Source organism: Hemibagrus wyckioides, linkage group LG02 (genome assembly GCF_019097595.1).
Source record: "Hemibagrus wyckioides isolate EC202008001 linkage group LG02, SWU_Hwy_1.0, whole genome shotgun sequence".
Lineage (NCBI taxonomy): Eukaryota > Metazoa > Chordata > Actinopteri > Siluriformes > Bagridae > Hemibagrus > Hemibagrus wyckioides.
The window spans coordinates 1,677,664-1,703,875 of record NC_080711.1 but is presented as its reverse complement, the minus strand read 5'-3'; the positions used below and the strand labels follow the sequence as shown (position 1 = coordinate 1,703,875).

The window sequence follows — 26,212 nt, the reverse complement described above, 5'->3', positions numbered from 1 at the left end:
AGTTATAACTGGTTGAGGGGTGGGGGGTAGTTTGTGCAGAAAGAGGAGGATGAGGAAGAAATGAAATGAATTATCCTTGAATATTACCTGCCCAGTACAGCAGTGATGGAGTGAGAGCTCTGATAGAGCGGTGTGGAGATGTTCAAGCTTCTGTCACTCTTGGTAACACACCCACTCACACACATTGGCATGCATGAAGACTCGCTCGCTCATCAACACCCACCGAGTTCTGCTCTCCAATGTTATGCCGAGCTGGCTCTTTCTCTCTCTCTCTTTCTTTCTCTCTCGCTCTCGCTCTCTCGCGCTCTCTCTCTCTCTCTCTCTCTCTCTCTGATGCTAAAATATGTTAAAACAACTCGCAAACTTCTAACTGTCTGAAGACTGAAAAGTTGTAAAAGATGAGGTAAGGGTTTTACTGGACCTTCTTTACCGTTTCATATGTGTGAAATAAAATTAAATCCAATTTCTTACATCTTCTCATTCAGATTTCAGAGAAGTTTGGTTGTATAGTTTTGTGAGAATTTTTGCTTTGGCTTCATGCCATTCAGTAGATCCAGAGGATAAACTTTGATGGAACAGTAACAGATTTTTTTTTCTTTTTGTCTCTCCTTTCCACACTGGTGCTGGTTCTTCTTCAGCCAGATGTTCGCTTTTTCTCTCTCCTTTCCACACTGGTGCTGGTTCTTCTTCAGCCAGATGTTCACTTTTTGTCTCTCCTTTCCACACTGGTGCTGGTTCTTCTTCAGCCAGATGTTCACTTTTTGTCTCTCCTTTCCACACTGGTGCTGGTTCTTCTTCAGCCAGATGTTCGCTTTTTCTCTCTCCTTTCCACACTGGTGCTGGTTCTTCTTCAGCCAGATGTTCACTTTTTGTCTCTCCTTTCCACACTGGTGCTGGTTCTTCTTCAGCCAGATGTTCACTTTTTGTCTCTCCTTTCCACACTGGTGCTGGTTCTTCTTCAGCCAGATGTTCGCTTTTTGTCTCTCCTTTCCACACTGGTGCTGGTTCTTCTTCAGCCAGATGTTCACTTTTTGTCTCTCCTTTCCACACTGGTGCTGGTTCTTCTTCAGCCAGATGTTCGCTTTTTGTCTCTCCTTTCCACACTGGTGCTGGTTCTTCTTCAGCCAGATGTTCACTTTTTGTCTCTCCTTTCCACACTGGTGCTGGTTCTTCTTCAGCCAGATGTTCACTTTTTTTCAGCCCCTGAACTATAACTGACTTCTACGTGTCATGTGTGTACATTGATGCTCCTGTATAATCGGGTTAAATTCCTGGTCTATTTAGGAGACGTGTTCACTTTAAGGACAGTCCATCCTGTTCCACATCTGAAGCTTGTCAGGTCCAGTTTCATTTGCAGATCACGTGATGATTAAACTGAGCGTAGTTCTGTTTATTGGTCATGATGAAGATTCAGTAGAAACACAAAGCTGAATGATTTTTCTTAAGAGACTCATGTTTTAACTATTATAGTTTTACAATATTTTGGTCTAACTATTGATCTAACATCAATCTAACCAGGAGAATTACAACATTTTCATTCTTCTTTACTTTGAGTGACGGGCAAAGACGCTAAACATCACTGAGATTGACCGGAACAGAGGCCAGACCTCCTGCACTGGGACGAACAGATACTGAGACTACATCTCTTTCAGTGGTACTGACAGGAACAGTGGCCACGCCTCCTTCAGCAGGAATGACAGACACACCGGCCACACCTCCTTACTTGACATTAACAAACACACAGGCCACATCTCCTGTATTGGGACCTACAGGCACTGAGGCCACACCTCCTTAGCTGACTTTAAAAGACACACAGGCCACACCTCCTTAGGTGACATTAACAAACACACAGGCCACACCTCCTTAGCTGACATTAACAGACACACAGGCCACACCCCCTGCATTGGGACTGACAGGCACTGAGGCCACACCTCCTTAGCTGACATTAACAGACACACAGACCACACCTCCTTAGCTGACACACAGGCCACACCTGCTGCAGTGGGACTGACAGGCACTGAGGCCACACCTCCTTAGCTGACATTAACAGACACACAGGCCACACCTCCTTTACTTGTAATAATAGGCTCTTCCTTCATTCAGACCCTCAGGCCTTCTCCTGAACACAGATAGAGGGTGATGTTAATAAATAACACTAAAAATCAGAGAAAGTGTTCTGAAATGATTTTTTATATTTGCTCCATCATATTATAAAACACCCCTACTGAGAGCTGTGAACAAATTTGACAGCAATCCCAGTCACTGTCTTTCTTCGTTCCTGGCAGATTATTTGCTCTACGATCCCTGATGCTTGATATTTCAGCCCACTGTGTATGTGTATGTGTGTGTGTGTGTGTGTGTGTGTGTGTGTGTGTGTGGATGAGAAGGCAGTTCAATTAGACTGCATTTGCTCTAATGTGACCTTTCAGAATCAACTTCCTGTTTGAGATTATGGAGCGTGTAGGCAGTGTCTAATCTCAAGATGTTGGGCCTGAATCGTGTGTAGACAGGACATGTAGACGTCATTAAACCATCATCATCATCATCATCAGGAGCAACAGTTATGAGTTTTTTTTTCCATTTCTGAGCTGATGCTCTAAGTGGGAACTTATTTCTGCTAGGAACTGAAGTTGATGAAGAAAGGCCGGACTTCAGGCACCACAAGCTCGGTCAGAGGGGGTCACCTGAGCTGGCTGTTTGGGTTTGCAGCTTTAGTTTGTGGAGAGTTGAGTGTCTCACTTGCAAGTTCGAACGAATTGTTCCTTCATCCTAATGAATTTGAACACAAACATCTGAACAGTATGATCAAGAAGGGTTTCTTCATTAAAGTCTAAAAAGTGATTTTAGCAAAGCTGAATCCAGCAGTTTCTTCAGCTTTTCCTCTAGTGCCACGCCCACCAACTTCATACTGGTCTAATAAAGTGGTGGTTGCAGTAGTGCTGCTCCGTCCGGCCGGACGTTGGCCGATCTCCTCAGGCATCGAGTGTGTCTACGGTACAGTCTGGAGATCCACAAAAAATGAGAGATTTTCTTTTGTTCCAATATTTTACTCAAGCTGTCAGTATTTGAGGAATTTCACTTAATATCCTGCAAAATCCTCTGACTTTAAAATCACAAATCCAAATGAAAAACAAACTCCAGAAGCCATCATGACCACAGGCTTTTAACATCATGTTAATAACATGGAGCTGCAATCTGAATACAACTGAATAGAAAAGGAAGGTCCCTGCTCAGGTGTGTGTGTGTGTGTGTGTGTGTGTGTGGGCGTAGCGCTCTGCTAATGCTTGCTTGTTTAGAACAGAGGGTGTGTGTTGGTTCAGGATGGGAGGGTGTTTTTTTCCGTTATCACCCAAGTTTAATCTCAGCAATCTTTTGTGTCTGCTCAATAATATCTCCTGCACTCGAAGCTCAGCCCACGGAGCTAACGCTGCGGGTCACTGCATCGGCCAGCGGTAATTACACACGAATGTGAGCCGTCAGAGAAAACCGAGAGAAGAGTGTCACTGAGTGACGAGCCTTGTGTTGTTTCTCTCTCTCTCATCGCACTGTCTGTTACTTTCTCAGTTTTTACTGACACAATATTTGGTCACAATATTTAAAATCACTCTGAGGAACAAATGTTCTTTAAGGGTTCTTTGGATAATAAATGGTTTGACTTAAAACTTTTTCTGACGGAAAAAGGCTTAGCTTTAACAGTCCCTTAGCTTTAGATGACAATCTTCAACAAAAAAATCTTAAGAAATAGGGCTCCTTTAGGGTTTCCTCAGAGGCACACCTGGAGAACCCTTAAGAGTGCTTAATTTTTTGAGAGTGTAAAAAGATTCTAGCCACATGTGTACACAGCTGTAGTCATCAGATTTTAGGGTTTCAGCACATCACTATACATGACATGCAAATCAGCTCATCACACTGGACAGCCAACTTCCTGTGGCGTTCCTCACGTCCAGTCTATGAGAGATATGAGTAATTCTCCGGTCAGAAGGTGTTCAAGGCAGAAGGTGATTTATTTTCTGTATCTGTTTTAGTGATGTGTGAAAGTAGAACACATCCAAGCGTTCCCAGGAGAAACTCCAGATCCTGCAGAAGCCTGACCAGGATACAGACCTTACTGAGAGGGAGAGAGAATCTGATGAGCCCTCAAAATACCATATATGGGACAAATGTGAAAATACATCCTGTACGATGGTGTGTGTGTGTGTGTAAAAGTCCTGCAGCTGTCTTTATACTTCAAACGATGTGTCCAAGCTCTTACAGTAAAAATGAGAAGAGAAAATCCCCTCAGCCGTGTTAAATCCTCTCAAAGCGCAAGAGAGAAAAATAAACGCAACTCAAAGAAGCAGAAAGAGAAACTCCAGGCTTGTAAAGTTATTTTTATTTTCTTTATTGTTTTTATTGTTTCCCAAACCTGCTCTGTCTGTCTGTCTATCTATCTGTCTGTCTCTGTCTGTCTGTCTGTCTCTGTCTGTCTCTGACTGTATGTCTCTCTCTCTTTCAGTCTTACAGAAGGAGATGTGGTTTCTATTTCTAGTCAGTCTCAGGAAAGTGGGTGTGGCCTTTGTACCTGTCTGCCTCATTTAAGGAGGTGTGGCTTTTGTTTCTGTTCAGCTCTTCTAAGGAGGCGTGGCCTCTGTGTCCACCAGTCACAGGAAAGGAGGTGTGGTTTCTGTGTCTCAGTGAAGATGTGGCATCTGTATCTCTCTCTCTCATTGAAGGAGGCGTGGCCTCTGTGTCTGTCTGTCTTATTGAAGAAGGTGTGGATTTTGTTATTTTCATCTCTTTGATTCTCACTTAAGTCCCACTGAAGGAGGCATGGCCTCTGTGTCCCGTTAGTCATAGGGAAGGAGGCGTGGCCTCTGTGTCCCGCTAGTTACAGGGAAGGAGGCGTGGCCTCTGTGACCTCTGTCCCTGTCAGTCCCACTGAAGGAGGCGTGACCTTTGTCCCTGTCAGTCCCACTGAAGGAGGCATGACTTCTGTCCCTGTCAGTCCCACTGAAGGAGGCGTGGCCTCTATGTCTATCACTTAATGAAGGCAACACGTCAGTCTCGGTGAATCTCGTCGTTGTGTGCTTCACTAACTGACTGAATTACTTTAGCCCAGATCTGGAGGACACCTGCTGCTCCAGTAATGCTTTTCGTTCTAGCGTGTGCACTTAACAGATGTGTCCTAAATGTCTTTCTGAGCAGCACTAAAGAAAAGAGAGAGATGTGAAATGATCTGCCAGGAGATTTTCAATCACAATAAGTAAAAGTGACACTGAGGTCCACGTCTCTGCTCGAGAAATGCCCGGTGTTGCCTGCAGACATTGTGTCTGGTGACGTATCTACACATTATCCAGACTTATTCACTCGACACCAGACAAAATCCTCATCAGTGTGCGGTCTGGGGTGTTTTATATCCACACTCAAACACTTACACAAGTACAGCTGAGAAAAAGTACAAAAGTACCGTTTGTGTAGCTTCTACCAGTCCAGTCGATCCTCACCTTTATTAATCAGACGGGGAGCTGGGAGGCTAATGTTGCTTACCAGTCATGGAAGCTTATAGCTACCGGTTTAGCATATTTCTTTGTACATAAACAATTATAGAATTATTATTTATTGATCATAGAAAATAATTATTGATATTGAGCATTAGTTGGAAGAACATGGAGTTATATCCTGAAATTTCACTCTGAATTCCAGGTTGTTATGAGCTCAAGCATTTTATTTTATTTTATTTTATTTTATTTTATTTTATTTTATTTTATTTTACCAGAAATATAATTTCGGGAACTTGGTGTGTAATGTTTTTTTTTTTCTCCCTCTCATAACCAATCTGCACATGCAACACACACACACACACACACACACCATGCTAAAATAGAGGCTATTTCCATTACTTGTTAGTGACCTTAGCCTCACAGGTCAATGGGGTAAATTGTGTAAATGAATGTTTTAAAGAGGAAACAGGAAGTTGGATGGTGAGGGGACTGAAACGAGGTCCAGGCGCTTGGATATACGCTGTGATGGTGAGTCACTGAAAAGTGCCATCAAGTGCCTCTCAGAACTAACACTTACACTCTTACAACTTACACTCAGTAATAACGGATGAGTGGACTTTACCAAGGGCACTTCACCAAGGGCACTTCACCATGGAAGCTTCCGTTCATGACCTGGTCTAGTTACGTTCTTCTCAGGCTTTTGTACTGCAGTGGTGATGTAGCTGTATTTCATTGTGTGTGTGTGTGTGTGTGTGTGTGTGTTATTTATTTATTAGCAGAGACTTAATAACATTTCCTATGAAGAATCTGAACTCTAACTATGCGGAAGGGATCAATAGCAACAAAGTGCACTCCTGCATGGCGCTTTTTTCCTCTCTCTCTCTCTCTCTGTCTCTGTCTGTCTCTCTCTCTTTCTGTCTCTCTCTCAGACACAGTGTCTCTCACCCCTCTTTGTTCTTTGTTCTCTGTCAGTTTCTGGACAGTGATGTAATGTTTCTCTTTCCTTTAACATTTGCTGTGTTTGCTCTTCAGGGAACGATTCAAGCTTTTCAAATTTATTCCTCTCATTTACACAACCCCTTTTCCCTCTTTTTAGTTTCTCTCAATTTCCTCTCACTCTTCTCTTTCCCTTATGCCCCCCCCCACGTTCCCTCATTCCATCATTTTGCCGGAGGTAAACGGCTGATCTGGGACAGACGGCACTCCCTTGCGCTCTGGCCTACTTCAGCACTGTCCTCTCTCTCTCTTTCTCTCTGTCTCTCTGTCTCTCTCGCTCGTTCTCTCACTCTCTCTCTCATATTCCCTTTCCTTTTTTCCTCTCTCCATCTGTCTCTCCCTCTCTCTTGCTCTCTGTTTGTGAGAGTGTTAAGCCGCACTCACACTGCATATTAGCAGTTGGAGTCTCCTTGTGAATCAGGGTGATCAGTGCTTCATGTGTTAAACCCTGTGTGGACTGAGCCGTGGTCAAGCCTGCGTCGTCTGTCCATCCGGAACACGTGAGCCGGGACGCGTATCGACCTCGGATCACGGCTGTAATGTATCAGTGATGGTGTGAGAGGATTAGAGGTGTGATTTACATGTTTCCTGTGTGTTAAACTTCACAATATGTGCTCAAACCCGCACCTGAATTTGGGGTGTAATAATCTGACAGAGGCAAAGATTTCAAATCAGTCGTGATTTAATTGGTTATCAAGGTTAATTACCCTTAACTTAGATTAATTAGTCCTTCTCTACAGTATCATTGTTCATTAATAAATGCCCCAAATTCTGAACAAAGCTGGTCGATTTGTTGTTGGGAAACCACATCAAACACGGTGCATTTGTATTGTATCAGATTCAACATGGAGTCATGAGGCTGGTGAAGGAACAACTGATGACATCAGCAAGAACAGGAAGTGACCTGTTTCACAGATGTAGCTACAAATGGATAAGAAGCATTCTTTAATTTAAAGGGAAAAGACAACAATTCAGAAATAGCTGTGGTGTAAGGGGAATAAAACACTTCGAAACATCTGTTATAGGAAAATAATTTAAGTGAAGTAAATCATTATAACTTCATCATCTCTCCTGTAGTACAAGCTCCACCTCCAGGCTTTAGGCCACGCCCCCTTCTTTAAGAAGAAACTGATTCTGCTTCACAAAGCTGACTGAAATCTGTAGCAGCTCTTCACTCGGTGTTTTATTGCTCTGATGCCACAGTGACGTGTCGTGGTACAGAGACGGGCAGTGAAGAAAAACCTGCTGATGTCAGCAAAGTTCATTCAAATCACAGTTCAGCTTCTCAGGAAATTCTGTGGATAGTGTGGTTGAGGGGTTCAGTAAACCCTGTGTGTGTGTGTGTGTGTGTGTGTGTGTGTGTAAATTGGTCTAGCACTGTGAGCTCAAACACTGAATGATGGTGTTTACATCAGTGTGAACCATGAAGAGGGGGTTTGTCTCACAGCCGTGTGTGTGTGTGTGTGTGTGTGTGTGTTTGCAGAAACAGAACAGAATGACTTTAGTAAATCCCAATGGACAACACCACTCTCTCTCTCTCCCCTCTTCTTCTTATTCTCTCTCTCTCTCTCTCTCTCTCTCTCTCTCTCTCTCTCTCTCTCTCTCTCTCTCCCCTCTTCTTCTTATTCTCTCTCTCTCTCTCTCTCTCTCTCTCTTCCCCAGATGCGATGCACTGAATGAGAAAGGGAGGGCAGTTAAAAATCTCCCAGAATTCCCGGCTGCATCATCAAAGCCCAGCTATTTTTTAGCCTCCTCCTGGTTGCTGGTTTGAGGATGGACGCTGTAGCTCTGTGTTAGCGTTTTCCCCCGATGTGCTTATCGAGTGACGCTCGGCTCGTTCTGCAGATGCTGCAGGATTGTTGCAGTGAGGAACTCTCGCTTCTCTGGGCTTCCTGGAACATCACGGCGGTTTAGTCAGATGACGTTTAGACGTTTTTCCACCTGTGACGTTTTAATAAGAGCAGCTTTTCTGTTACACACCATCCAGGATGATTATAATCCACACTCTACATGTTATTTGTTCTGTCTTGTTCATTTCCTCATCTATAGATGGATCAGAATGCAGATATTTTTCTCTTCCTAAGCACAACTAGTTGGATGAATAACCTAGCATGCTCACTAGCATATTAGCAGCTACCATTAGCAGCATGTTTCTGTGTGTAGAAGTTCCAGCTTTAGCTCTGAGTCTCCTTCCATACACGCTACACGAACCTCACAATTCCACATCGGCATGTTTTTTAATCCGTTTATGGAGCGTCCGCTGTGAGCGGGATGTTGCTATAGAAACGTACCAGAGCGAGAGCATTAATGATGAATAAAGCTGTGCTGTGCAGCTGCCCTACTGTCAGAGCTGCTGGTGTAGAGAGTTCATCAACACCTGATGACCAATCAGAATGCAGATACACCTGATGACCAATCAGAACGCAAACACATTTGATGACCAATTAGAACATAGACACACCTGATGACCAATTAGAACATAGACACACCTGATGACCAATCAGAACGCAGACACACCTGATGACCAGTCAGAACTCAGACACACCTGATGACCAATCAGAATCAAGAAGAAAGAACCAGTGAGAGAGAGAAGAAATAAAATATAGTCTAGATCAAAGCTATCTGGTTCAGTTCGTAATCTGGGATTATTGATGATGAAGATTCCCGTGTACTCAAACCAGAACATCACAGGCTTCTGACCGTTTCGTCCAGTGCTCGTCTTCTTTGGTCTGTTGGATGTATCAGAAGGATGACCGCGTGGCTCTGCTTCACCCAACGTAGAGAGAGATCCAGATCCTGTACTCAGTGTGTTTCCCTCTCTTCCGGGGTGTTGAATGAAATAGGGCCTGACCGGAGCAAGGTCCGCTTTGTCCACAGCAGCCTCCGGGGGTTTAGCTCTAACCTGTTCAGACCTTTGAGGATGAAGCTGTTTGCTTGCGCAGGCATGTAGACAGACAGCAGTGATGATTGAGGTGAACTCACAGGGCAGGGAGAAGGAGAGCGTTGTTCCAGATGAGGTGAGCAGGATCTGAGGAGAATAATCAGACCGGTTCTTTAGAACACACCAGTTTCTGGTCATGAACAGACTCCCCTGTGTTTGGACTTGGTCAGTGTGTGGTCTGGGATGAGGGTGAGGGGTGTGTGAGTCTAACAAAGGATGGTTAGGAAGTCCAGTTCATCCTACACCTGATATCATCCAGGATGTTCTTGAGGAACTGGACACCACACAGAGCTCGCTGGTTTTACCTGGTGGCTCTTGCTACTTTTCCTCACAGGTTTATTTCGGTTGTCTTGGCGTCGTGGTGATTCTCCGGTCAGGACCTGACGAATCAGACTGAGAAATCCCTGACCAGTGGTGAATTCCAGTGTACAAGTCTGATAAAATCAGTCCAGAATTCGCGCAAGAGAGAAATAAAAGCATGGTCTAGATGAAGCGACTGTGACGATGATGTCTAGACTTGAAAGTTCAGGGGTTTTACCGTTTCAGCTGCTGTTGGTGAAAATGAAGCGACACAATCTGACCAATCAGAATCGAGCATTCGAAAGCGCTGTGGTGCTCCTACACTCGCACGGTTCTGAGGCGACTTCAGGCAGTGAAACAAAACCAACAGTCAGAAAAAAAAAGTGAAAGCTGAAATTTATAGAACACAAAAATATTCATCGCTTTAAAACCTGACGAGTTTAAAAGAAATACAAGTGTTCTAATGTTAAGGCTTAAACATGTAAGATTCCAGCTTGTGTGTTGGGAATGCACTTGTGGGGAAGTGTGTGTGTTTGTGTGTGTGTGCTTTAAGCTGTTTAGCATGCAGTGAAGGACTTGAAGTGATTGATTTGGCTGCTCATGTGCATTAACAATGAAGCGAGCCAATGCTGGTTGTATTTTTAGCTTCTGTTCAAAGCTCTGTGACTGGACACACACACACACACACAGAGCAGAGAGCCTGGAGCGTGTGAATATCTGACCCACTAACTCTCATGTCCACACATACTTCAAGCTCTTCTTTGCTTCCAACACACACACACACAGAGCCTCTTTACACACTCAGGGTCTGACAGTTGAAGGTCATTAGTAGGTCAGAATATTCAGCTGTAGAGTCACACAGCAGCAGCTGGTGCAGCTCTGAGCTTGTTACTGAACACACTCACACTAACGGTGACTGAAGAAACTCCAGGACACACTTTTATTCTTTCTTTCTTTCTTTCTCCTTACTTCTTCTTTTCTCTCTCTTTATTTGCAAATAAAAATCAGTAATGTTTGCTTTTTTTTTTATCTTCTTTATGGCAGTGTATCATTAACTGCCCTCTCTGCTGCTCCAGTCCTGAGCTGGGGGCAGTGTGACTCCTGCCCCAGTGAGCCTTGGTTAGTTATGCTGCACTTCCTGTTTTAACCACTAGGGGCAGTAACCACTCTAGAAAGACATGACGGAATGTTTGTGTGTAAACAACGTCGTCTCTGTCACTCAAAAACATCTTACAGATTTTACCTTTTTGTTTTAAACCTCACATTTCTGGGTTGCAGCTGGGACTGTTTTAGGTTTAGGGAGGTGAGTCTTTACAGATGTGTGATATAATATAATATAATATAATATAATATAATATAATATAATATAATATAATATAATATAATATAATATAATATAATATAATATAATATAATATAATATAATATAATATAATATATAATGTGTTAAAGTTTTTTTTACACTTGACTTTTTTTGTGTTTTGTTTTTTCTTCTTTTTCCACCACTGTGACTCTTTTTGTTCCAGATGTTTCTTTCTTGATGACTTTTCTATACAGATTAGAGATTTCGTGTTTTGGAGGCGATGTGTTATGTTTTTTTATTGTTGTCATGTTGTTGTGATGTTGGGATGTTGTTGTCATGTTGTGATGTTGTTGTTGTGGTGTTATTGTAGTGTTATTGTGTTGTTGATGTTGATGTGTATAGAAAGAGGAGGTGATGTTGTCATGTTGTGTTGTGATGTTGTTTTGTTGTGATGTTGCTGTTGTGTTGGTATGATGATGTTGTTGTGTTGTTATTGTGTTGTTGTGATGTGTTGTTGATCTGTTGTTGTGATGTGTTGTTGTTGTTGTGTTGTTGTTGTTGTGCTGTTGTTGTGATGTGGTGTTGTGTTGTTAGGCTGTTGTTGTGTTGTGTTGTGTTGTTGTGATGTGTTGTTGTTGTGTTGTTGATGTTGATGTGTATAGAAAGAGGAGAAGACCTGAGTCCAGGTGTGATGAGTTCCTCAGTCAGAGCAGAGCAGAGAGATTGTCAGTATGAGGAAACAGCTGTGTGATGTGGAGGAAGTGGAGAAGATCTGGTTACAGCTTCATGCAGCAGATTCTCCAAACTCTCACACACTTCTTTAAGGGTTCTTTATATAACCTTAATATCTGTAAACGCCTCAGAACATTTTCTGAGAAATCAAACACTGAGACTTTAATGGTTCCTTCAGCGAGAGTGGTGGGATCACCTTCACATCCCATCTAATAAACATCAGACATAATCATCAGCTGTTACTGAAAACCTCACCTCATTCATTACTCTTATACTCTCATTACTCTTATACTCTTATTACTCTTATACTCTCATTACTCTTATACTCTCATTACTCTTATACTCTCATTACTCTTATACTCTTATACTCTTATACTCTCATTACTCTTATACTCTCATTACTCTTATACTCTCATTACTCTTATACTCTCATTACTCTTATACTCTTATTACTCTTATACTCTTATACTCTCATTACTCTTATACTCTTATTACTCTTATACTCTTATACTCTTATTACTCTTATACTCTTATACTCTTATACTCTCATTACTCTTATACTCTTATTACTCTTATACTCTTATACTCTTATACTCTCATTACTCTTATACTCTTATACTCTTATACTCTTATACTCTTATACTCTCATTACTCTTATACTCTTATACTCTTATACTCTTATACTCTTATACTCTCATTACTCTTATACTCTTATACTCTTATACTCTTATACTCTCATTACTCTTATACTCTTATACTCTTATACTCTTATACTCTTATACTCTTATTACTCTTATACTCTTATTACTCTTATACTCTTATACTCTTATTACTCTTATACTCTTATTACTCTTATACTCTTATACTCTTATACTCTTATACTCTTATACTCTTATACTCTCATTACTCTTATACTCTTATACTCTTATACTCTTATACTCTCATTACTCTTATACTCTTATACTCTTATACTCTTATACTCTCATTACTCTTATACTCTCATTACTCTTATACTCTTATACTCTTATACTCTTATACTCTTATACTCTTATACTCTTATACTCTCATTACTCTTATACTCTTATACTCTTATACTCTTATACTCTTATTACTCTTATACTCTTATACTCTTATTACTCTTATACTCTCATTACTCTTATACTCTTATACTCTTATACTCTTATACTCTTATACTCTTATACTCTTATACTCTCATTACTCTTATACTCTTATACTCTTATACTCTTATTACTCTTATACTCTCATTACTCTTATACTCTTATACTCTTATACTCTTATACTCTTATTACTCTTATACTCTTATACTCTCATTACTCTTATACTCTTATACTCTTATACTCTTATACTCTCATTACTCTTATACTCTTATTACTCTTATACTCTTATACTCTTATTACTCTTATACTCTTATTACTCTTATACTCTTATACTCTTATACTCTTATTACTCTTAAACTCTCATTACTCTTATACTCTCATTACTCTTATACTCTTATACTCTTATACTCTTATACTCTCATTACTCTTATACTCTCATTACTCTTATACTCTTATACTCTCATTACTCTTATACTCTTATTACTCTTATACTCTTATACTCTTATACTCTTATACTCTTATTACTCTTATACTCTTATTACTCTTATACTCTTATACTCTTATACTCTTATACTCTTATTACTCTTATACTCTTATACTCTCATTACTCTTATACTCTCATTACTCTTATACTCTCATTACTCTTATACTCTTATACTCTCATTACTCTTATACTCTTATACTCTCATTACTCTTATACTCTCATTACTCTTATACTCTTATACTCTCATTACTCTTATACTCTCATTACTCTTATACTCTCATTACTCTTATACTCTTATACTCTCATTACTCTTATACTCTCATTACTCTTATACTCTTATACTCTCATTACTCTTATACTCTCATTACTCTTATACTCTTATACTCTCATTACTCTTATACTCTCATTACTCTTATACTCTCATTACTCTTATACTCTTATACTCTTATACTCTTATACTCTTATACTCTCATTACTCTTATACTCTTATACTCTTATACTCTCATTACTCTTATACTCTCATTACTCTTATACTCTTATACTCTTATACTCTTATACTCTTATACTCTCATTACTCTTATACTCTTATACTCTCATTACTCTCATTACTCTTATACTCTCATTACTCTTATACTCTTATACTCTTATACTCTTATACTCTTATACTCTCATTACTCTTATACTCTTATACTCTTATACTCTCATTACTCTTATACTCTCATTACTCTTATACTCTCATTACTCTTATACTCTCATTACTCTTATACTCTCATTACTCTTATACTCTTATACTCTCATTACTCTTATACTCTCATTACTCTTATACTCTTATACTCTCATTTCTCTTATACTCTTATACTCTCATTACTCTTATACTCTCATTACTCTTATACTCTCATTACTCTTATACTCTCATTACTCTTATACTCTTATACTCTTATACTCTCATTACTCTTATACTCTTATACTCTCATTACTCTTATACTCTCATTACTCTTATACTCTTATACTCTCATTACTCTTATACTCTCATTACTCTTATACTCTCATTACTCTTATACTCTCATTACTCTTATACTCTCATTACTCTTATACTCTTATTACTCTTATACTCTCATTACTCTTATACTCTTATACTCTCATTACTCTTATACTCTTATTACTCTTATACTCTTATACTCTCATTACTCTTATACTCTTATACTCTCATTACTCTTATACTCTTATTACTCTTATACTCTCATTACTCTTATACTCTTATACTCTCATTACTCTTATACTCTTATACTCTCATTACTCTTATACTCTCATTACTCTTATACTCTCATTACTCTTATACTCTTATACTCTCATTACTCTTATACTCTTATTACTCTTATACTCTTATACTCTCATTACTCTTATACTCTCATTACTCTTATACTCTTATACTCTTATACTCTTATACTCTTATACTCTCATTACTCTTATACTCTTATACTCTTATACTCTCATTACTCTTATACTCTTATACTCTTATACTCTCATTACTCTTATACTCTCATTACTCTTATACTCTTATACTCTCATTACTCTTATACTCTTATACTCTCATTACTCTTATACTCTTATTACTCTTATACTCTTATACTCTCATTACTCTTATACTCTTATACTCTCATTACTCTTATACTCTCATTACTCTTATACTCTTATACTCTCATTACTCTTATACTCTCATTACTCTTATACTCTCATTACTCTTATACTCTTATACTCTCATTACTCTTATACTCTCATTACTCTTATACTCTTATACTCTCATTACTCTTATACTCTCATTACTCTTATACTCTTATACTCTCATTACTCTTATACTCTTATTACTCTTATACTCTTATTACTCTTATACTCTCATTACTCTTATACTCTCATTACTCTTATACTCTTATTACTCTTATACTCTTATTACTCTTATACTCTTATACTCTTATTACTCTTATACTCTCATTACTCTTATACTCTTATACTCTTATTACTCTTATACTCTCATTACTCTTATACTCTCATTACTCTTATACTCTCATTACTCTTATACTCTCATTACTCTTATACTCTTATACTCTTATTACTCTTAAACTCTCATTACTCTTATACTCTCATTACTCTTATACTCTCATTACTCTTATACTCTTATACTCTTATTACTCTTATACTCTTATTACTCTTATACTCTCATTACTCTTATACTCTTATACTCTCATTACTCTTATACTCTTATACTCTCATTACTCTTATACTCTTATTACTCTTATACTCTCATTACTCTTATACTCTTATACTCTCATTACTCTTATACTCTCATTACTCTTATACTCTCATTACTCTTATACTCTTATACTCTCATTACTCTTATACTCTTATACTCTCATTACTCTTATACTCTCATTACTCTTATACTCTTATACTCTCATTACTCTTATACTCTTATACTCTCATTACTCTTATACTCTTATTACTCTTATACTCTTATACTCTCATTACTCTTATACTCTCATTACTCTTATACTCTTATACTCTCATTACTCTTATACTCTTATACTCTCATTACTCTTATACTCTCATTACTCTTATACTCTTATTACTCTTATACTCTTATACTCTCATTACTCTTATACTCTCATTACTCTTATACTCTTATACTCTCATTACTCTTATACTCTTATACTCTCATTACTCTTATTACTCTTATACTCTTATACTCTTATACTCTCATTACTCTTATACTCTTATTACTCTTATACTCTTCATCAACTCTAATCATCACTTTCACTGCTGAGACTTTCCTCTCCAGAGGTTTGTGGATGTGAAAGTCGTAAATAAACTCTGCTGTTTGAATCTAGTTTAGTTTCCACAACTGATGCCTCAAAATACCTCCAAATACCTCACAGTACCTCACAAGCACCTCACAATACATAAAAGAAAATCTCAAAAATACCTCAAACCACCAACTGAAAGGAGATGGGTTTCATGTGATGGATAGAAGAAGCTCAGAGAGAGAGGAATAAATAACACCACAATAAAATATGTCCTGTCTCGAAATAAATAAATAAATAAATAAATAAATAAATAAATAAATAAATAAATAAATAAATAAATAAATAAATAAATAAATAAAGCTAATGCTAGCTTGTTAGTATAATTCTGTACACATTTCAGCTGAATTGCTGTATCTGTACAGCTCTAGCTGCAGGTTGAGTTTGATTGACCTTCCTCCCTCACGTACAACCTCCTCCCCCTCGTACAGAATACTCCCCCTGCACAGACTCCTCCCCCTCTTACAAACTCCACTCTTGTACAGACTCTTCCCTCTCGTACAAACCCCGCCCTCCTCATACCATCTCCTCCCTCTCATACAGACCCTTCCCCTCCATACAGACTCCTCCCCAGTACAGACCCCTCCCCCTTGTACAGATTCCTCCCCCTCATACAGACTCCTCCTCCTCCTACGGACCCCTCCCCCCAGCATGATAGAGATGAGTCTGAGACACGTGAGGGAGGAGCAGTATTGAATTCATTGTCCAGTCGTCTCCTTGGCAGCGTGTTGCATGCGTGTTGAGTGAATCACGCTTCTGTGTGGTCATAAAAAAAACCTTCCAGCTGTTTTCGGACCAATCTAATCGTTTTCTTTATGGGTTGCTATGAGACCCGGCTGCAGTACGTGCAGCTAAAAATGAGCCGGGTTCAGTTTACAGGTTCGGAGTTAATCACTCCGTATTATCCACAGAATCCATTCAGGGAGCTGGAGATACCTTTAACTCGCCCGTGTGCAGCGCCGCTTGTATTGCAGCGCCGCATTCTCATTTTATTGCACTTCTGGGGGAAAATCTAACAAAATTACACGCTGTTTCTAACAGAGGATGAGGGCCATTGATTACAGAGATCAGGCTGGAAAGAGTCTGTAAAGATTCATGTAAAAAGTGACATTTCTGTAAATCTGTGTGTGTGTGTGTGCGTGTGTGTGTGTGTGTGCGTGCACTGCTACAGGAAAATAATCTACAATGAAGCAAAGTTTTTATTTGCCTATAATTCCCCTGATTTTTATCCATTTCGAGTTACATTTATTAAAACCACAGCTATAAAGTCATTCTCTCACTCACTCGCTTTTTCTTACTCTTGATGTTATTAGTAGAAAAATCCCTGCAGCTCATCATCTTCTCATGTGTAAACTCCTGAGTTGAGGTTGTGAAGTTGCAGCTGTTCCTAAGCCCTGACACTGGAGACTCCTTCCATAAAGGTTGACGTGGATCAGCTGTACTGCGTCCGCTGGCTGCGGTCAGTCTGATACACACAGTGTTATAGGTTAGTTTCCTTTTGCAAGGGCTACATGACACTTGCATGCTACATAAGCACGTCCTGACAGCTGACATAAACCTACATAAACATTTATGAACAGTTCTTACAACAGCTTTCAGGAATTCTGTGATTTCGATGTCGTGACACTCGATGGGTCAGTCGACGTCAGGATGTTATTAGAATGTCATTGGTTATGGTCACAGTCACATGATGGTAATGATGAGCGTCATGACATTGCTATAAGTGTTCAAAAAAAATCTTATAAATAGTAGATTAAAGGGAATTTTATGTTACTGTAATAAATCATCATTCGACTCTTATAAGCAGAAATATGACGCTGGCTTCACATAAGGTCCAGGCGTGTCAGTGTAATGACTGTTAGCTCACACTGTTATTACCACAAAGCTCCGGGCATCAGAAGGCTCAAAATATCCTCCTGAGAGAATTTACACTGAGGCACCTCATGCTACCTCAGTTCCTCTGAGGCACAAGTACAATACTGAGAAAAAACTACCTTGTTACCATTACAGCACAAACTACAGTTACCTCGATTACCTCCGCGGCACAAACTTCCTCACTTCATAGATTGTATTAATGATTGCAGAGGCACAAAGTACCTCTGTTAACACAGAGGCACAAACTAGTTCAGTTGACACCGAGGCACTAATGACCTCAGTCGTGTAATGAGACACAAAATGCACGGGGTAGAAAACTACTTAGGTTTTTTTTCCCTGAGGCACAAATTGACTTTAGGTCTGAGCAATGAACCAGTTAACAGATGACACAAACTACCTCAAGTGACACTACATTACACACTGCCTCGAGACACAAGCTGCCTTGACTCAAATCGGATTAACACCGAGGCAAAAGGCTACCTCAGTTAACCGTGAGACTCCAACTACCACCACTGACTCGCAAACTACCCTGAGAGACACTGAGGCACACAGTGAAGCAAAAAAACCCAAAACAAAACAACAACACCTCAATTACCCCTGAGTCACAAACCTCCTCATTATTAGAACATTAGTAACGCATTAGCAGAGAGCGTAAATACTGCTGTGAAAAGAGAACCTCTTCCTGACCAATCAGCTTCCAGAATTCACTCTGCATTATTTTTGAGATAATGTGAGCGCTAAAAGCAGTTCCAGATGTGTGCTGTTGTTCTGAGAGCTCATTACATCACCGCTGCTGCAGACTGGTGGAGGCAGGAAGTGAATTACGTGAGTATATAATCAATTATTCTGAATATATAAAAAAGAAAAAAGTCTGAACATCAGGGCTTAACGCGAGCAGGGTTTATCTAAATCACGCTGCTTCTGTAAACATGTTTTGCAGGAATATCAGCAGGAGGGGAAAGAGAATTGCTTTTGTATTAGCTTTAGCAAACAATGGATGTGAGCGTGTGTGAGATAAAAATGTACCAGAGGATTAAAAAAAGAGGCAGAAGATCGAGCGGAACTCGATCTAAACTGAAAGTTTAAATGTACAGAAAACGATCATCTCAATCAAACAGGAAGCTTTACACTGATTTCCTGTAGCGCACAGCAAACGCACCGGACTCTGATGAGGCAGACGGACCGGACGATGAACACTCGAGCCGTGTGTCTGAATCGGCAGGCTGAGAATTTATTCAAAAAATCGTAAAGAAGCTTCCAGTGGAGTTGAAATGTGTCTGTATTTATTTTAAATGTGAAGGATGAGTGGCGGAGGATCGGTGCTGAACCCACCGGTGTGTGGAATCATCAGGTCATCCAGGAGATCCTCATAAACATATAGGATATAACTGACACCGTGTGTATTTATGTTAAGAGTCTGTTATACATTAAGGATGTTTGTAAGAAACCGTGAAGCCGTCCTGCAGACGTTTGGAGCAGATGATAGCTTTGATTTCGAGCGTGTGAACGAGGGAACGGATGAAGAACGAAGCATTACACAATTACAGAAACGTTCTCTGAAAAAAAAAAAGTGGTGAACCGATAAAAAGCAGCTAATGAAAATCCCTCTAAGTGCTAATACCTGAAGAACAGAGAACCTCGCGGGAGTTTTTACACTCAACCCCGTGATAAATGAACGACTTCGCAGAGCGAATGACTGGGATCCACGGTGTTAAGTCGGATAACGTCTGATTGTTATGTTCGTTCTTCTTAGCGGGATTCTGTCGAAGCGATGACCTCACACTGAGAGCCAAGGAGGATTTAATCTGATTTTGAGCAAAACAACAAAACATGACTCCCATCAGTCAACATTAAAACTTCAATGCTGGGGAGAGGAAATGATCAGACAGGACACCAGCGCGGTCTCTGAAGGAAGTCAGGACACTTATGAAGAGTGGAACAGCGGTTGGTCCAGATGAGGTGTGCAGGCCTTTACAAAACCCTGGATGTCTGAGAAACGGAGAAGTGTAATGATTTTTTAGAGTAAGAGAAATTTGCAGTAACTACAGAGGCATGATGCTGAACAGCTACATCATACAGAGCAAGGGCTGAGAGGACAGGTGATGATCTGTGAGGAGCATGATGGGATCCCAGGGTCAAGAGATGTTTGCTTGGAGAGTGTTTAGAAGGAGTTGTGTGAAATGGTTGTGGATTTAGAGTGCTGAGAGAGGAGATCTCAAAGACTCTGGTCTACTTATCAGAAGGTTAATGCTGAAGTTCCAGCACCACCAAGCTGCCACTGATGAGCCCTTGAACAAGAACCTTAACCCTCAGTACTGACCCTGTGCTCTGACCCCAACATCTTAACAAGCTTTGGATAAGGAGTGAGGGAGAGAACCTCACTGTGTTGTAATATATATGTGAGAAATAAAGGCTTTTTCCTCTGTATGAGGGAGTCAGGTGGAGACCTAGGTGAGATGGTGCAGGATGTGGAGTGTATGAGGACAGAGTGACAGCAGTGAGGTGTGTGGTGGGAATGATGGACTGGTTTAATGAGGAGGTGTGATGCATCATGGATTGTTTGCAGTGGTGATGGACAGGTTGAGGGATGACATCAGACAGGAGTCTACATGGACTACTGTGGACTTGTGGATGACACTGTGATCTGGAGTGAGAGAAGGGAGGAGGTTGAGACAAACCTGGAGATGGGGAAAAAAAATACTCACGGGAAACATGGACTACATGAGTGGAGAAGAGTGGAGATGAGTGGAGAAGGATGAAGAACAGTGGAGAAGAGTGGAGAAGAATGGAGAAGAATGAAGATGAGTAGCAGGAATGATACGTGATCGTTTCAGACCAGATCTGTCGGCACTGATATAAAGAGAAGAGGCAGAGCTGGATATGGCAGAGTCGATAAAGATACTGTGACGAGTAAAATAAGTAACTCAGAGGAACAGAACAGGAGGATGGTTTGGAGAGAGATGAGAATGAGATGGTTTGAGCATGTGCTGAAGAGAGATGTGGGGAGAAGAATGCTGTGGATGGAACCACCAGGCAGGAGGAGCAGAGGAAGAGCAGGGAGGAGGTTGTGGATGTGGTGGTGGTGGTGTGGAGATCTTCACATGTTCTCATGGATGGTTGGCGTGACAGAGAAAGATGCAGATGACAGAGTGAGCTGGAGAAGGATGATCCCTGAGGCAACCTCTAACATGAGCAGCCAGAAAGAAGAGGAAGAAGAAGAAGAAGAAGGAGAGGAAGACACCAGAGCTGAGAAGGTGTTGATGAATTCTGACAGTTGTGTGGCTGCAAATCACAGCTTTATTTATAATAAATCTTCTTATACCACATCTATAGTATGTTTCTATAGTAACAGCTCATTCACAGGGACTCCTACAGCAGATGCTCCACATGAACAGATAAAAAAAAAATCATATTACACTAATATCCTGAAGGAGGTGGAACTTTTCAGACATCTTCAGGACAGAGGAGTTTCCACTTCCTTGCAGTTTTAAGGTGGAAAAAGCTGCATTTCCTTTAAACAAATAACTCCAGGAAAGAGAATAAAGAGAATCCGGTGAGAGAAGGAGTGTTTGTAGCTGCTATAATGTAAGTGAGAAAGGAGCTGGATGTTTTTTTCTTCGACCTTAAGCAATGACTCCTTCCTGGTCAGTGTGTATTGCAGTGAAATCTAAATAAAAGGCTCATGATGAATAGCTAATTAAATACATTAGTAGTGATTATGTGAATTCTACTGCACTCTTTAATAATAACCAGGATCCTGCAGGACTGAGCTCAGTCTGATCCACGTGCACACCTCAGACCTCACCGATGAAAGCCATTTTTACAGAAAGGTCTCTGATAAAAAATGAAAAAAGCGAGGGAGAGAGGGAAGAGGAAGATGGAGTGGAAGTCTGACGGCGTCTCTCAGCTTCTCTGCAGGCGGCTTAAATATTTCATTTGGATGTGCAGCTCCACACCTGACAGAGAACATCTTCCATCTGCTTCGTCCAATCCCAGCACCCTGAAATGTGTCTTTACTGAAAACCTCCTCATGGCTTTAGTGAAGCTGCTGATCATTTCTTATAGTTTATTCATTCTTTAAAAATATTCATTGCTTCTCAAACATGATCGAAACAGATTATGTTTCATCATCTGAAGGTGTTCAGTGTAATGACAAATCCAGCGTCAATGATAGTAGCATAGCCTTTGGAGCAAACGATGGACTCCATATCCCAGAATGCAATGCTGTGACAGAGGAAGTGTCCAGGAACCAACATGACTCATTTTATCATCTACAGGAATGGAGAGAACGGAGGCATTAGAAAAATTTGAATATTTTGAGCAGAATGAGGAAGTGAGGAGTAAATCCCACTGGTGCTATTATAATCAGCAGGTAGTCCAATGGCATTGTGGGTAATGTAGGAAACTAAACCGTGTTTCAAAACAGCAAAGTCCACAGTCATTCCGTGTTTCATCATTTAACATTTCCTTCACATCCTACGTGTTAAAGTTTGACTCCTCCCACTATGGCCACGCCCTCGTCTGACATGTTCCTAGATCTACATCTACATCCCTTTCTGGAGAATTATCCATTTTATGTGATGTCATCACCATGTGCCATGATACACACTTTTTTCCATTTTTTCCAGCAGAAACGTATTTTTCTTTGCTTGTGTGTCGGTGGATTGAAGGTTACAGATCATATAAACGGTAGAGCAGGTACACTATATTGCCAAAAGTATTCGCTCACCTGCCTTGACTCGCATATGAACTTAAGTGACATCCCATTCCTAATCCATAGGGTTCAATATGACGTCGGTCCACCCTTTGCAGCTATAACAGCTTCAACTCTTCTGGGAAGGCTGTCCACAAGGTTTAGGAGTGTGTTTATGGGAATTTTTGACCATTCTTCCAGAAGCGCATTTGTGAGGTCACACACTGATGTTGGACGAGAAGGCCTGGCTCCCAGTCTCCGCTCTAATTCATCCCAAAGGTGTTCTATCGGGTTAAGGTCAGGACTCTGTGCAGGCCAGTCAAGTTCACCCACACCAGACTCTGTCATCCATGTCTTTATGGACCTTGCTTTGGTCACTGGTGCACAGTCATGTTGGAAGAGGAAGGGGTCAGCTCCAAACTGTTCCCACAAAGTTGGGAGCATGGAATTGTCCAAAATGTCTTGGTATGCTGAAGCATTCAGAGTTCCTTTCACTGGAACTAAGGGGCCAAGCCCAGCTCCTGAAAAACAACCCCACACCATAATCCCCCCTCCACCAAACTTTACACTTGGCACAATGCAGTCAGACAAGTACCGTTCTCCTGGCAACCGCCAAACCCAGACTCGTCCATCAGATTGCCAGATGGAGAAGCGCGATTCGTCACTCCAGAGAACGCGTCTCCACTGCTCTAGAGTCCAGTGGCGGCGTGCTTTACACCACTGCATCCGACGCTTTGCATTGCACTTGGTGATGTATGGCTTGGATGCAGCTGCTCGGCCATGGAAACCCATTCCATGAAGCTCTCTGCGCACTGTTCTTGAGCTAATCCAAATAAAGTTTGGAGGTCTGTAGCGATTGACTCTGCAGAAAGTTGGCGACCTCTTCGCACTATGCGCCTCAGCATCCGCTGACCCCGCTCCGTCAGTTTACGTGGCCTACCACTTCGTGGCTGAGTTGCTGTCATTCCCAAACACTTCCACGTTCTTATAATACAGCTGACAGTTGACTGTGGAATATTTAGGAGCGAGGAAATTTCACGACTGGATTTGTTGCACAGGTGGCATCCTATCACAGTTCCACGCTGGAATTCACTGAGCTCCTGAGAGCGACCCATTCTTTCACAAATGTTTGTAAAAACAGTCTGCATGCCTAGGTGCTTGATTTTATACACCTGTGGCCATGGAAGTGATTGGAACACCTGATTCTGATTATTTGGATGGGTGAGCGAATACTTTTGGCAATATAGTGTATCTAGAAACCCGTGTAGCTGAAGAAATGGCAGTGAAGTGCACCGGGCTCTGAAGATCAGAGGCTTCATCAGTCCTATGTGATTAACTCATTAGCGTTAAAAGGCTAACGGCATTTCAGCTCCTGGGTTTTTCCCCGAGGATGTGATGATATCCACTCGGCTCCTCTTGACTTACTTTTGTGACTCGAGTTGGTTCAGTGGTTCGGTCATCCAGCAGTGGAGCACTTACTGGGTTATCCCTTACATCTTCATCATGGTTATTATAGAACGTTAAATCCTAGCACAAGTTCCTGCAACACACACACACACACACACACTTTTTGGCTCTTATTTCCTGTTGTGTGTGAGTGTTATGATGTTCTTGGTAGCCCGGTGTGACCCAGGGGGAGTATAATGAGTGAGAACAGGCCTGAAGCCATTTCCCTGAATGATGAGGTCATCATTGTGGGACGGGTGAACAGCCAGAAACTTATCGACCCTGATCACACTCAGCGCAAAAAATAGCCATGACCTTTGATTATTATTCATTTTTTTAAACACATACCTTTCCTATAATGAAGTCTCTCTCTCTCTCTCTCTCTCTCTCTCACACACACACACACAAACACACACACACACACCTGCTTTAAAGCTCCTATCAAACACACACTACCTAGAAATAAGTAGTTCTTTATAGATTATAGATTATAGATTTTTTAGATTTTCTTTATAGATTATTTTGGAGCAAAACTAAAAATACTTTCTTTTTTCTCCCATCACACGGTTTTGTGGGCGGAGCTACATATCAGCTCAGGTTACATCATTACTGGATGACGACATGGTGTGTAGAAATAAAAAAGTTGAGACATACTATCTAATCTACTCCTGAGCTAGCTATTTCAGATAAGGTTAGCGGTGAACGAATGTTGGTTGTCATGGTAACGCTATTATTCCGACAGGTTTAGTTTCTGTTAGTTAATGTAAGTGCAGCGGAGGCGACGTGGGGGCGGTTTCTAATTTGCATAATCATGTTTATTCATAGATCCCGACATTTTAAATGAGGTGGAAGGTGTAGAAATGTTCTTGGCCTGGTTTTACTCATTTTCTCTAAAAATGTATTGTTTTAATGGTTTTAAATCACAGACACTGTGACTTATCTGCAGACAAATAAAATAAATAAATAAATAAAAAATGCAGTCGCTATATGCTCGGCTATAATTGGCTTGTAAGAGCTCGAAATTTCAGCCATAAATGTTGTTCCGCGTCTCTGCCACGTGATCGCAGATTAGCCTCATGTTTTGGTGTCACTCAGAAGGAGGTAGGGGGCGTGGCCTAACAGCTTTGTTCTGTAATATATTGTTAAATTGATAAATTCAGAGGAGTGTGTGAGGATTAAGGTAGAAGTTTTGTGTTAAGTTTTGGAAACTGTGGAAATTTGGCTTCATGGGTTTGTTTTTGCTGCTGACGGCATCCTGGAAAACTGGGAAATTCAGACCGTTTCCTGCTCATGAGTGGGAAAGTCCGGCTTGTGATTGATGTATAGAAGGAGTTTATGAGACTCTCTGAAGCACTAAACCTTAAAGAAAAAAAAAACTGACACGTTTTTTCTTTTTTTTTCCTCTTTATATTATTTTCAGGATTTTTCAGAATAAACACAGAACAAACAACATTGTCCCAGACTTCACACACACTCATGAAAAAAAAAATACACATATGTTTAATAACTTAGACATAAATTATAATGCTTACAATAATAAAAAACAGGTTCAGTATCTAAAGGTAAAGAGCTGCAAAACAGTCATCCATTAGAAATGCCTGAAGGTAATGTACAACTCAACCCACATAGGAAACATTAAACATTGGTTTGGCTGCTGGTTTGTCTAAATATCTGAGAAATGATCCTCACACAGCAGAAAACTTTTCAATGGAGTTGGACCTCAGAAATCGGAGTCTTTCCATTTGTATGATGGAAATCATGTCCATAATCCAGATTGGAAAAGAGGGAGATGAAGGTGACTTCCAGTTCTTTAACAGAAGTCTCTTGGCCATGATCACACCCAGAGTGAGGGCCTGTGGTAAAGTTTTTGGAAGGCTAGAGGCGTGTTGTGAAAGGCCAAAGACGGCAATTTCCCCATCCGGCAGAAGAGGCCTATTATAAACCTTAAAGTACCAGTCAAATACGCTAGTCCAAAATCCCGACAGTGAA

The 26,212-nt window shown here is 40.5% G+C and overlaps 1 protein-coding gene across 1 annotated transcript in view; it reads left to right on the top strand.

Annotated features, from left to right (window-relative positions):
- Positions 1-26,212, top strand: part of shank1 (SH3 and multiple ankyrin repeat domains 1) — a 129,786-nt gene that overhangs the window by 723 nt on the left and 102,851 nt on the right. The window lies entirely within an intron of this gene.